At 22.5% G+C, this 13,954-nt stretch overlaps 1 non-coding gene across 1 annotated transcript; it reads right to left on the reverse strand.

Annotated features, from left to right (window-relative positions):
- Positions 1 to 1,297: 1,297 nt before the first annotated feature.
- Positions 1,298 to 1,448, reverse strand: LOC122714176. The gene has a single exon (XR_006346593.1). It is a non-coding gene; the product is annotated as a U1 spliceosomal RNA (small nuclear RNA).
- Positions 1,449 to 13,954: the final 12,506 nt, after the last annotated feature.

Consider the following 13,954-nt stretch of genomic DNA (forward strand, 5'->3'; position numbering starts at 1 on the left):
ATTTAATTTATATATTTTCCTATTAAAAATATAATGGTTCTCATTATTTCTTCGATTCGGACTTTTTATCTTACATGATTGAATGACCGAAAGAATTAAAATATATATGATTCATCATTAGATGCAAAGAGCCTGCATTGCATTGATGCTGCATGACCCATCGCAAAATTAATGGATAACTATAAAAAAAAAAAATATTTCAATTTAAAAATACTATATATAAACTAGTTATTTGAAGTAAGGAAAGAAAAATCTATGTTTTTCTCTTTAATGGAAAATATATAAATTACTTCAAAATAATTACTTCTTTGAATGATGAATGATCATTATGTCTTTTTGAGAAAAATACTGACTCTAGTTTTGCGTTATCCATTAGAGATCCAAAGAATTTAAAAAAAATTTCATGAAATAAACACTGACTTTAATTTCGTGATATCCATTAAAGAACTTAAAAAAAACTTTTACAAACACTGATTCTAATAATTGCATTGCACATGATCACAAAAATTTTTTAAAAATAAAGAATTAGATGAAATAAAAAAAAAATATGATATACATAATGGTATATGTAGAAAATATCAAATTTTACTTAATCGTAAGAAAACATATTCGCGTTTATATTGGAAGTTTTCCTAATTTCGAAGCTAATCTTAATCATTTAATAGTCTGTACAAAAAAATCAAATAAAATGATATTAAATATATAAATATATTAAAATACTAACTACGAAAATAATATATAAACTAAACTAAACTAAATATAATTAAATATATTAAAATAAAATAATGACCAACAAATTTCATTTTAAAAAGTTAAAATATGAAATATCTTTAATCATAATTTATAATCTACAATAGTAAAATATAGAAAAAAGAAAAAAAAGAATAATTTAATTACCAAATAAATTTTCAATTATGATAAGAAACACGGATAAGTATAAAAATGGAAATTGGAGATGAAAATGGAAAATAACAAAAACAAAAACTATAGTAAAACTCAAGATATTTAGATCTATTTTAAAGTTAAAAAAATTGAGATTTTTATTTTCGCCTTAAATAAGAGTGCCAGATTTATTCGCTAGCTGCCGATGCACGCATCGATCCACCTTCTGTGCTCTCAATTAGAGGATGCCCTCTTCATCGCGCGCTATAGCTTGGGATTGGAGATTTTTTTATAGATATTATAATTCTCGAGGTTTAATTACTTAAGGCAAAACCGAAATATGATCACAAGCTTATGGTGTGATAAAGCTCGGATAATTCGGATGCGTTAAACTCATACTGCAATCAACAGTTTGACTGGTAGAGCACAAACGCAGTCCCGACTAACAAAAATTATATGTCCGAGATACCCATATTAGGAGAATTCGTAGAGGTTAGCTCAACTGTAATGTAATGAAAGAGCTTCATTCTGGAACTGCCTTCATAATCTCTATGCCAAATAAATATAATCAATCCTAACTTAACCTAACTTAATTATAAAAAAAAATAATATTTTAATATTTCATATATATACATATTTTTGATTTTTTGAAGGGAGAATAAAGAGAAATGATTAAATAGATACATAGAGATGATATTTTTTTATTTATAAGATTTTGGTCGATAGTTCTGTAAAGAATGTGCATGATAAATTCTCAAGAATAGAATATATATATTATTTTTCATACTTATATATTTTAATTTTTCGCTTAATTCTTATTTAAAATGTTTTCAATTGTTGTGAAATTTTGTTCGCGAACTAAGTATAATATTAGAATATAATTATTTATAATATAATTATATATAATAATAATATATTAATAATTATATTATAATATAATTATATCGAAAAGATAAAGAGCGTTTAAAAGAAAAGAAATTTATTTAATAGTGGTTCGAATATTACAAATCGAAGAAAAATAGGATTCTAATTAACGAGTCTTATATTTTGTATATTTATCATATGATAAATTGATTTAAAATAAAAAAAAATAAAATATGAAATTTTATTAATAAGAAAAAATAACATTAAACGTGTCACAGAAAAAAGTATTTACATAATATTTAATATATATAATAATATATATAATAATATATATAATAATTTTTATTTATAAATAAATTGTTATTTAAATAAATTAATACAAATTTATCCGAATATTTTTTTTCTATGTTAAATTTTATCGTTATTTCATTCATCGCTCATTGTATAATAAATAAATAAATAAAACTCCATTACAACGAATAATTATAACGAATAATTAAAAAACAATCAATTCGATTAAATTGCAATAAATAAATATATAAAATAATATTTTCTTGCAAATCATATTGTTTGAATATTAATTCGAGTCATTATATTTGACACGTAATGGAATAATTAATATATATATGGCTTTATTTACTCGATCGTGAATTGTCATAAAGATAAGACATCTAATGTGTCCCGAAATGTAAACAAAATATAAAGAAAAGTATCAGTTAATAAGCGAATGTAAGTAATCAAATAGTTACTCTATCAAATACAGTCCGTAACGCTTAAAATCGCATATTTAATATTTCTTCAATATTATTTCGAATCAAAATTCGAATCAATATTCAAAGTACCGGTTATTTTGTTGGAATTTTATTTAAATCATAATGTTAAAAAAATTTTTTACGCAATAGATTATCGTTATTATATCCATGATATTCTGATAAAATAAACGCGCGATTCAAGAGATATCTATAGAGATCATTTTAATTTTTTGTTTTTATTTTTAATTTTTGAAATTCTCTTCACGGATTAATATTTTATTAGAGATTTATTTTATATCAAGACTAAAAAAAAGAAAAAATTTGAATTTTATAACAATTTATAACAACCGCATAAAAATTTTAATTTTTTGAAAAATTTTAAAATTCTAATTATTGTTTATATGAATCAATATTATATTATTTTTTTTATCCTTTCATGCAAAGGAAAACGAAGGGAAAGCAAATACAGGAGATAAATGCGATCGGATGATTTTTTTATTTTTCTTTTTTATTTATCGTTCTTCATTATCATTCTCATAAAAATTCTTCTTCAAAAATATATTTATATGTTATAGAATTATGTTTTGTATTTAAATTTTATTCGTTTTTTTTAATATTTATATACAATAAAATTTTTATCTTTTAAATTTAATTTATGGCTTATACGATTAACGTGGTTAATACGACTAAATGGTATTTTAATTTTAATGTTCAATAACTTAATATTCGAAATACGAGAGGAAAAAAAAATATGTAAATCGAAAATGAAACAAAAAAAAAACGAAAATTCGAAGAATTTAAATTTTTGTTTTATTCGTCGTTTTTAATTATTATATATGTATATATTTTTTAAAATTTTATTTATCAGTTAGGCGATTATTTTCTTTATCTTTCGATAAACTCGTTTCATTTATTATTTTATTATATTATCGTATTCGATGAACAATTGGTTCTCCTTTTCATCGATTTATATATTTATATTTATAATTGTACCGTTACATTTTGATATTTCATTTATTCAATAATAATTTATTTTAATAATTTATTCTTTATTCGTAGTCTTTATTCGAGAAACAAAGAGAATATGTATATATAAATAAGAAAATATACATATATTTTCTTACTTAGGACTTTTTGATTGGTTGAAACGATGCAAATTTATTTACTTAACCGCGCAAAAATTGAAACATTATATAATATAATATTAATTATAGTTTCATGTACATTGAAATCCTACGAAGGTCCATTTACAAAAAAAAATATAATAAGAACTAAGCATAAAAATTAATTGTCAATAAAAATCAATGGAATTTAAGAGAGTCAAAAACACAATAAAATAATTTAAGATAAAAATTAAATAAATATGTAAAAAATATAATACAAAAAAGAAAGAAAATATGAAAGCTCATTAAATTAGGGAAAACTAGAAAAATGGATTAAAGAGTAGTTCTTAGCTTGGCATCTTTTCCGAAAGAAAGAAAAAAAGAAATTACTAATGAAAATTATTGAATCTTTCTAATAAAATATTTTTCGTATATCCTTTTTAAAGGAAAATTTTAAAAAGAAAAATTTTGGAAAATGATGCCAATTACCAGATCTTACCACGAGAAGGTGACTATGCATCGAGATCCATCTAAAGCTAAAAAATTAAAAGTTAAAGAATAACAAATAAAAAATTAAATAAATTAAGAACACAAAAAATAAATAAAATACGAAACATTAAAATTGATAATTAATATAAATGAATTATGAAAAATATAAAATATAAATAATTGATAATCGAAATAAATTATAATTAATAATTAATGTTAAATAAATTATGAAAAAAATGGAAGAAGAAAAAATAAGAAATAAAAATTAAATAAATCTGAAAAATTTGAAAAGGAAAAATTAATTCGAAATGATTATTTAAATTAGTATACAATTGTTTTTACAATAATGATCTTCTACAATAATTAATCGCTCGCAATTAATTCCACGTCGCGTCGTCAAACAATGAGGCTTAAGTCTAACTTAATTTATACTTTAATATTATTTACACATTCATCTTAAAATACTTTATAAGTATCATCTTAGTATACTTTAATAGTAAATCTTAAATCTATAATGCGTAACAAAATTACTCTCGCTTAACTTGAAGCGAAAAAAAGAAATTATAATTAATTTATATCAGGAATTGTAATACCTAGTAAAATGCCTAGTAGACATGATTGATAAAACACACGATCGATAAAAATGAAGAAGAAATTTAAAAAAAACCAACTTCCTATAAATCATTGCTATCGTATGTCATATGTCACGACCTACATCGCTAGACTTACAAGGATCAGCAGATAGATGATTCTTGCTAGTCGTGGTCAATCGAAAGTTACGACAACGGCCTAACGGAAGAATTATTCGTCCCAACGACATAGGAAGGAGCATAGAGTTGTAAACTCTAGTCCACCGGAGCCGGATAACAAAGACGAGTTCGACCGCAGGACCTAACTCTCATCGAGTACTCGAAAGTACCAATCGATCAAAGCGCGGACTCTCGACTGACCACCGGAAGTAAAGCATCCGTCCAACGATTCTTATCATCGTTGCGTGACAACATGTGGTTGACAGCGAAGAAAGAAAAAGTTAGGAAGGAAAGCTAGGAAAAACTATCGTAAAATTAATCATAGAGATAAATAAGAAATAAACGCTTCGAATAATAATATAAAAATGGAAATTGGAGATGAAAGTGGAAAATAACGAAAACAAAAACTATTTAGATCTATTTTAAAGTTAAAAAAATTAAGATATTTATTTTTCGCCTCAAGTTAAATAGTGTATTTTTGTACACGATAAACTTAATCTATATATCTATATATCTTATAACATAATTTATCTTTTATTTGAAATGAAATAATTATTTTAATTATTTTTGCAATGATGTTTACAAAAATCTTTTATATTTATTGCTCGAAGAAATTTAAATCTAGCTTAATCTAGATCTTGAAAAGTCTTACGAATCTTAAATCTACGATTCGCGTTAAAAATTACACTCACATCTTACTTCGCACGAAAAAAGTTAAATGAAATTAAAATCATATTTAAATATTAAAGAATAAATATGAAAGAAAAAAAATATGCCATAAGAAAACCAATTCAAATCACCACCACTTTCATCACGATTTATATCAATCGATTTATTTGACTCATCGAACGGATGATATTCACATTGACCAGCAGAGGATTACGACACCGACATTATAGTCAAATGCACGATGTCCACGACGACCACAGAAAGGAACTAGAAGTCGTTACAAGATCATCGGAGCTGGATTACCAAAACGTCGTCCCAATGAAACGCAGGAAGGAATTAGAAGTCATCCTAGAACCACCGAGACCGATTTACAGAAGATCGCATTCGACGTACAGAATCTATCTCAGATCAATTGGTATCTAAAAGTACCAATCGATAAGAGCGCAGACCTTCGACTGACCATCGGAAATAGAGCACCAGCCCGATGAATTCTTACAATCCTTACGTGACGATTGATTGGACAGTGACTCGAATTAGATTTGAAGAATAATTAATAAAAGAAAAGTAATATTAACTAGCTATATAAAATCGATAAATTAAGAAATATAGAGAATTTTATATTTCGCTCGAAGTTAGAGAGTGTAGTTTTTGTACAAAATGCGCTCGCAATTACTTAAACTAAATCTATGTATCTTATAATCTTAACTTCATTTAAAACTAAGACGCACGCATCCCACGATGATTCAGCGACGATCCCACGATGCCCCCGATGGGGGTTTAATAAAGTGGTACTTGTAGTCCAGTCTAGCCAAAATATCCAAAGGAAAATTGGCACAATTTTCTAGATTAGAGGTACTGCGTAGTTCTTAGCTTGGTATCGATTTTTAAGAATTTATCTTTGGAAAATTTCCTTCGAAAATTTTTCAAAGAGTAATCTATGTAAATCGATTACCAGGTCTCATCACAAGGAAGTGACTACGCATCGAGATTAATCTAACGCTAAAAAATTAAATATATTAAGAACGCATAAATAAATTGAATACGAAACATTAAAATTAATAATTAATATTAAATGAATATTAAAATGTATTAGAAAAATGTAAAATATAAATAATTGATAATCAAAATGAATTATAATTAATAATTAATGTAAAATAAATTATGAAAAAAATTAGAAAGAAAAAGAAATAAGAAATAAAAATTAAATAGATCTGAAAAAAAAATTAATTCGGAATGAAATAATTATTTAGATTAATGTTTTACAATAGCAATTTATTGCTTTAAAATAGCAATTAATCTCACGTTGTGACAACAACGAGGTTTAATTTATACCTTGATATTATTTTATCTATCTTATTTTCATCTATCTTAATTTACTTATTATTATTACTTATTATTAATAGTAATGTAAATCTTAAATTTATAACGTATAACAAGTACACTCTTTCATATTATACTATTTCATTTAAAAATATTATACTATTTCATTTAAAAAAACGAAAAAAAGAAATTATACAATTAATTTATATCAAAAATTGCAATGCTTAGTAAAAGAAAGTTCAAAATAATTCTAGAAATTTTACATGCACAATCCAGTGATATGATTGAGAAAAATAATTAATCGCGCAAGATTTAGATTGGAATGCATATATGCGTAGTTCTTGATTTGCCATCGATTTCCATCATAATAAATGATGAAATATTTTTAAGTTTAAAATATTTTAGAAACTTTTTAACGAATGAATATTTTTTTTTGACGTGGACAAAATTTTGAAAAAAAGAATTGGAAACCGATTACCGGGTAGGTAGTCACCAGCGAGGTGGTAACTATATCGAGACTTACATTCAACTATAAATTAAAAAATAAATCAAAAAAGAATAGATAAAAGAATAAATAAATGAGTAGAAGTTAAAGAATAAATCAAGAAATGAATTTAGAAATGAATAGATGAAAGAATAAATGAATAAATAAACAAAATATATATTAAAATAATAAACTATAAATTAAAAAAAAAAAGAAATAAATAGGTAAAAGAATAAGTGAATAAATAAATAAGTGAAAATTATATATTAAGAAATACGTTATAAAATAAATAATGTTTAAATAAATGAATGTGCAGATTAAATAAATGAAGCGATATGTAAATATTAATTAAAAAATAAAATATAAAATACGACAGTAATATATTAAATAAATTTTATTTCATTATTCACAATAAATGATTAGAAAATGTTCTTGATATTATAAAAATTTTAAAAGTTAAAATATCAACGATCTTCTCTACACGTGAGTTCGTTGAAATGTGACTGTTCTATCGCATCATATGTATAGGAGATCGCTGTCACTGTCACGAAGTTTGACGAAAACGTACGTTTGCGCCAAATCTGACTTATCGAGTACAATGACCAATAAATCTACAATTTTTTAACTTTTATCACTTTTTTTTTATAACATCGTAATAATTTATTACGATAAAAAGTTGATGTATCTTTACTATTTTTATCGTTTTATCACGCCTTTATTACAATTTGTTACGATAGTAAACAGTAAATAATTGATATATTTTTATAAACTAAAACTAAATTTTAGATTTCTGTGATATTAGTTTTCGTCTAAATTGAAACTATTATTGTATTAAAATATTTCTAAATGCCATTTTACGTGAAAATCAATTATTGATTATTTAAATGTAAGGGATCGTTTTGTCTATAAATTAAAATGCGCATAGTGATCAATCGGGAATAACGGTACAATATAAAATAAAACTTTTTAAATAAAGAAGAAATTGATAGTGGATAATAGTGAGTAATTCTAATTTTGTTTGCTAATAATAATTTCTATTAGTAATCGTGGCAATTGAATTTAAATTAAAATTCAAACAATCATGCGAGATTTAATTCATCAATTCCCAAAAAATCTAAAGCATGTAGTAAATTTACTATTCGGATTAATATATGTGTAATTATGGTCGATGAGATTGAACAATATTTGTTCATGATATTTCCAGAGATCTGTAATCATTATTTGATTTTTTTGCTATCCTAAAATCATCTTCCAATCAATATATATATAATATTTATATTATATAAATGTAATATATAATTCACAAATTATTTCAGGATTGAAAATATTATAAATTCATGCTTATTAAAAATTTTTTTACAAATAAAACAATAATTTTATAATAGTAGCTAATGCGAATAAAAAATTAGAAATTTAAAATCAAATTAAATTAAAAGATAAAAGTTTTTTTTTATATAACTGTTAGAAATCAAATTAAATTAATAATTAGATTGAAATAATATTAAAAGTTAAATAAAAAAATATAATTTATATTAACATAAAATTAATCATTGATAAGGTAAATTAGAATCTAAATAATAAATAAAAAAATTAAAAATTTAAATTTAATTAGAACTTAAATAACAAGCTAAAATAAAATTAAAAATTGAAGAACAAATTAAAATGAAATAAAATAAAAATTTAAATATAACAAAATTTTAAGCAAGTTATAAATTAAAATTAAATTGATATAAATTTAAAAATTAAAATTAAAATAAAATTAAACAATTAAATTAAACAAGAATAAAAAGTTAATCAATAAATTGAAAATTGAAAGTTAGAAATGAAATAAAATTAAATGTTAAAAATTAAAGTAAATTAAGAATTAAATAAGAATTATTTAATTAATTAAATTAAGAATAAATTAGATAAAAATTGAATTTGATGTATCTCTTACAAAAATTTGATCTTTGAAAGTGACTCCTAAATCATAATCTTTTTTCTCTATAATGTAATTTTTCTCGTAATGCAACGTAAGATAACAATGATTATATTTGAATGTATTTTATGTGTTCATGTTACGAAAAATAAGTTTATAATTATAATTATATATATTATAATTCATATTATAATATACTATTATAATTCAATTTAATTATTGTTAGATTTTTGTTATTAATTTATATTACAATAATATATTTAAAATTTAATATATTCCGCATTACAAATACAAATTTAATCTAATTTTACATTATTTTATGTTATATTAAAATATTTTAAATATTATTTATTAATATTAAAAATAATTATAATCATAAATTAAAATCGCGAATCAATCGAAAATTATTACGATATGATGAAATGAAATTTCTAATTTTTGCTATTAAAGTCTATTGAAAGAATTCTTATATTTTTTTAGTATATAATAATTTTTCAGTTTTATATAATTTTATGATTTTCTTGTGCTTTATTTGCTTTATTTTTAATTTATTTTTAACTTTTTCTCTATATTTTAAATTTTATTTATTATGTATTTAATTACCTTATGATGAATTTCTTATCTTCTTGTTAAACTTTATTATTAAATTATTCATTATTATTATTATTTGAGTTATTTTTTCGCGCGATTTAAGTTTAGAAGAAATCATGTCACTCAGCCAATCAGGAAACTGCTAAAGTTCACAATTTAGACGAATCAATGCATATGACATTAGTTATTGTCAAAAGTCATAGAAGGAATTGCATTACATCGATATAGATATATCGAAATTTGTGGAATTTGATATTTATTAAATTTGATAGTTTAATTTGTAAATTATTAGTGTTTTTTTTATATTAATATATTATTGAATCATTTTTTACAAATATTATTACATCGAAATTAAATTGATTTTCTGTTACCAATAATCCATATTAAAAATATTCGAAATCGGATTTGAATTTAGTTATTGTTTTATTTTAACATTATTTAATGTAAAATTGTTATATTTGTACAGATTATTGTTTAATTAAATAATGGAGATTAGATAATTAATGGAATGACTTCAAATTTGTAATAGGTTATGCACGACTTTCATGCAAGTATAGTAAGATTTGATTTACTTTAATAGAAGACAGTAATTATTAGTTTAAGTAATTAAGTTTCTTTTGCTTTTTAATCATTTATAAAGTAATTAAGAAATAAAAGTAATTAGGCCAGATGTCAATCAATTTTATACACATTCTCATATATTAAATATGTCTATTTAGCATTCGATTCAAAATTGAGAATATTTCTTATAATAATTCTGTTTGTTCACAAAATAGAATGTATCATTTTTATATTTATTTTTATATTACGTTCAAAGTAGAAAAAATTTGTTTTCGGGTAATCGATGATTTATGACCATGTCGTTCGACATACTTCGATTTGTTGCTGAATTTCAAGCATATTTTCTTCCTCTTCGTCCAATTCGATAATCGAAATCACAGCGCGAAATGTCATTCTTTTGTCAAAAATCGTGTCTTTGGATGTTTTGCTTCAGGTGACTAATCTATCTTGTAATTTCTTTTTATTATTCCCTGATTATTTTACTTTTCCTATATATTGTTATTTAATTTATTCAATAATTTTTAATATTATTTATTACGTATTATTGTAATTAATAATTCTTTCAAAAAGAATAATTTATTCAATTTTTTATATTAAACTATTACATTCTTAAATTTATTCGTGAAATAGATATTATCAATTTCTAAAATAAAATTTGAGCTTTATTATTGGCTTATTTTACAATTACATTAACAAATTTTCAAAAAAATTTTATATATTTATTCTAAAAATTTTATTATTTTTTCCGTAAGTTATTAATTTAAAATGGAAAAAAAATTTTAACATGAACAATCATTTCAACAATCGTTCAACACAATGATTAATCAGATAACATTGGTAACATTTGATTTTTTATATGGAAAATATATACATTTTTATTTTCTTCATTATTATCTTTTACTGTAACAATACATATCTACTTGGTAAGTTAGTAAATGATAGATACAGATGAATTATTATGAGATGAGAATTGATGAGAATATTGTTATCAGAATATCTAACGTATAATTCTTTATATACTTTAGAGAAAAAGAAGATATATATTAATAAATAAAAGAAAAAAAAAAACAAAATAGGAAAATAAAAAAAAATAAAGAAATTGTCCAATTGCATCTTGTCACTATCATTTTTCTTTTACTTTTTTTTATCTTAAATAATAATAATTATTCAGACATTGGTATACAGATATTGAACAAATAGGATAATTCTAAAGATAATGCCATTTTTGAGAGAAAAACTTGACAACCCTTCGCTTTATACATGTAACAGAAACAATTCGGCGTAGCTAGAGTATCAATATGGTTTTGGAGCCTGAAACTATACTTCCAACCATCTCAACGGCAATCAACATCATCCTATTTGAGAAGAATCTTACTGCAAACATAGTGCAACAGCTTCCTGGAAAACAACGGATTTGTGAATGGCGTAGTTCCTTAAACACATTCAGGAATTTTCTTTGGATTGGGAATGTCGCTCAATCAGAGGGCTGATCCACAATGTTATTGGATAGTATACCTCACTGAAGATTTGCAAGTTCGTGAGATTAATATGGAGAGGGCTTTAGAGAATACCATCGTTTTGGAACTTTTTGAACTGTCAGAATTTCGAGAACTATCAGAACTTTCTGAATCGTTAAATCTTTCGAACTTTTAGAATCTTTTATCTTTCAAGAACTCTTTGAATTTAGAACTTTTTTCGAACATATAATTTCGACCTTAGTGACAACATAAACCGTCATTAGCATATGGACTTTTTTTTTGATCGTCTTATTAATTGAATTTATTAACAAAAAATTTTGTAATAATTATTTTTATTACTCTATACCACAGTTCCAGGAACGGATTGAAGTTAACAATGTAATATTAATTATAAACATTAATTCAAAATTTAAAAAAAAAAATTAAAATTCTTTTTCCCCTATCTCGAAAGTTGATGTAATTAAATATTAATATATATAAACTTTAAATGATTTTTCAAAAATTAAAAATAATAATATTAAAATGATACTTATACGTACATTCAAAATAAAAGTTTCGTGAAAAGAACGCTTTGATTAGTTAATGTGGAAATAAATGTCTATTTTTACATGTTCTTTTGTTCCTAACGTGATATATTAATCCAACTGTAACAGAGAGAAACTATAAAGCAACAATCTAACATCGATACATCATGTAGGCACAAAATTCAGAATATTCTAATGTATCCATATAATATAAAAAAATTTTTTTTAAATATTTTTTATATTTTTTTTATAATATCTCATAATATGTAGACTAATTTTAACAATAGTTTAATTTTTTTGTATTTGAGTAATCAAAATAATGATCATATATACGAATAAGCTAGACATATTATAAGTATTTTATTATTATATTCTTAATTTATAGTTTCGAAATTATTTTAGCTTTCAGTTTTAGATGATTATCCTAACGAAAAATTCATAAATAGAAAATAATTCTCACCATTTTGAACATTTAAATTATGGCAGCTCTTTTACTATTAGTAGCGTGTGGTACCAAGGATATGGCATCAACAAAACATCTGAAAGATAGTTAATTCTTGTAAAGAATATCTCTTGGTCCTATTCCGTCTCGGATTTTTTTCAACAGTGAATTATATATATTTCCACCATTTCGTCTAAGTTTCAATTTTGATTATTTAATTTCAATACCTCCTTTAACAAATTTTGCTCTTTTCTTTTACTTCGCTTATTTTTATATATTTCCTTTCAAAATTATTTACTAACATCTTCGAACGTCATCTTCATTTGTCTGATCAAAATTTTACATTCATAATACTCTAAATATTTTGATTTATATTGAATCAATTCTTTTTCTAATTTTTTTCAATGTTCTGAATCATGTTTCTTTTTTAAATCAACAATAAATATATTCTTGTAAAAAAATTATAATTCATTAATTTAAAACATTTAAAAATTAAATTAAACAAAATAAAAATATATGCAAGAATATAAAAAAATTATATTTAGTTACAATTAAAAATCGGAAATATATAGAACGATCAAAAAATTCCAACAAGAACGATCAAAGAAGGTGAAAAGAAAATATCATTAAAATTCCTTTATATAATATTAAATTTATTTATTTAATATTAATATCGCATTAATTAATAATAATAGTGATGAATTAATGATTAGTAATAATAATAATGAAAAAGAAAAAATTATTATCAAAAATGTTATTGATAAAATAAAAAAATAAACCATAATATATAAACCATAATAAATTTAAAAAAATTAAAAATATTAAATTGTAATATCTGTGTCTAACGTAAAACTGTAAAACAAAGAAACGCTATAACAACAATTGATAAAATTTTAAAGATTAATATTTTACAAATTTTACAGCGTATTTTGTAGCGTACAGTTATCATTGAATATGCATTGAATATCGATTATATGTAATTGTTTTTCGAAGACGAGCAGAATGGAATTTCTCTGTTTTTCGAATAAAAACATTATCGTTATATGAAGAAATTATTAAAATGTAAATAATTATAATATTATAAATGTAAATATTGAATAAACGAAATATCGAAGGATAAAGATTTTA

Source organism: Apis laboriosa, unplaced genomic scaffold (genome assembly GCF_014066325.1).
Source record: "Apis laboriosa isolate Shangri-la unplaced genomic scaffold, ASM1406632v1 scaffold289_cov146, whole genome shotgun sequence".
Lineage (NCBI taxonomy): Eukaryota > Metazoa > Arthropoda > Insecta > Hymenoptera > Apidae > Apis > Apis laboriosa.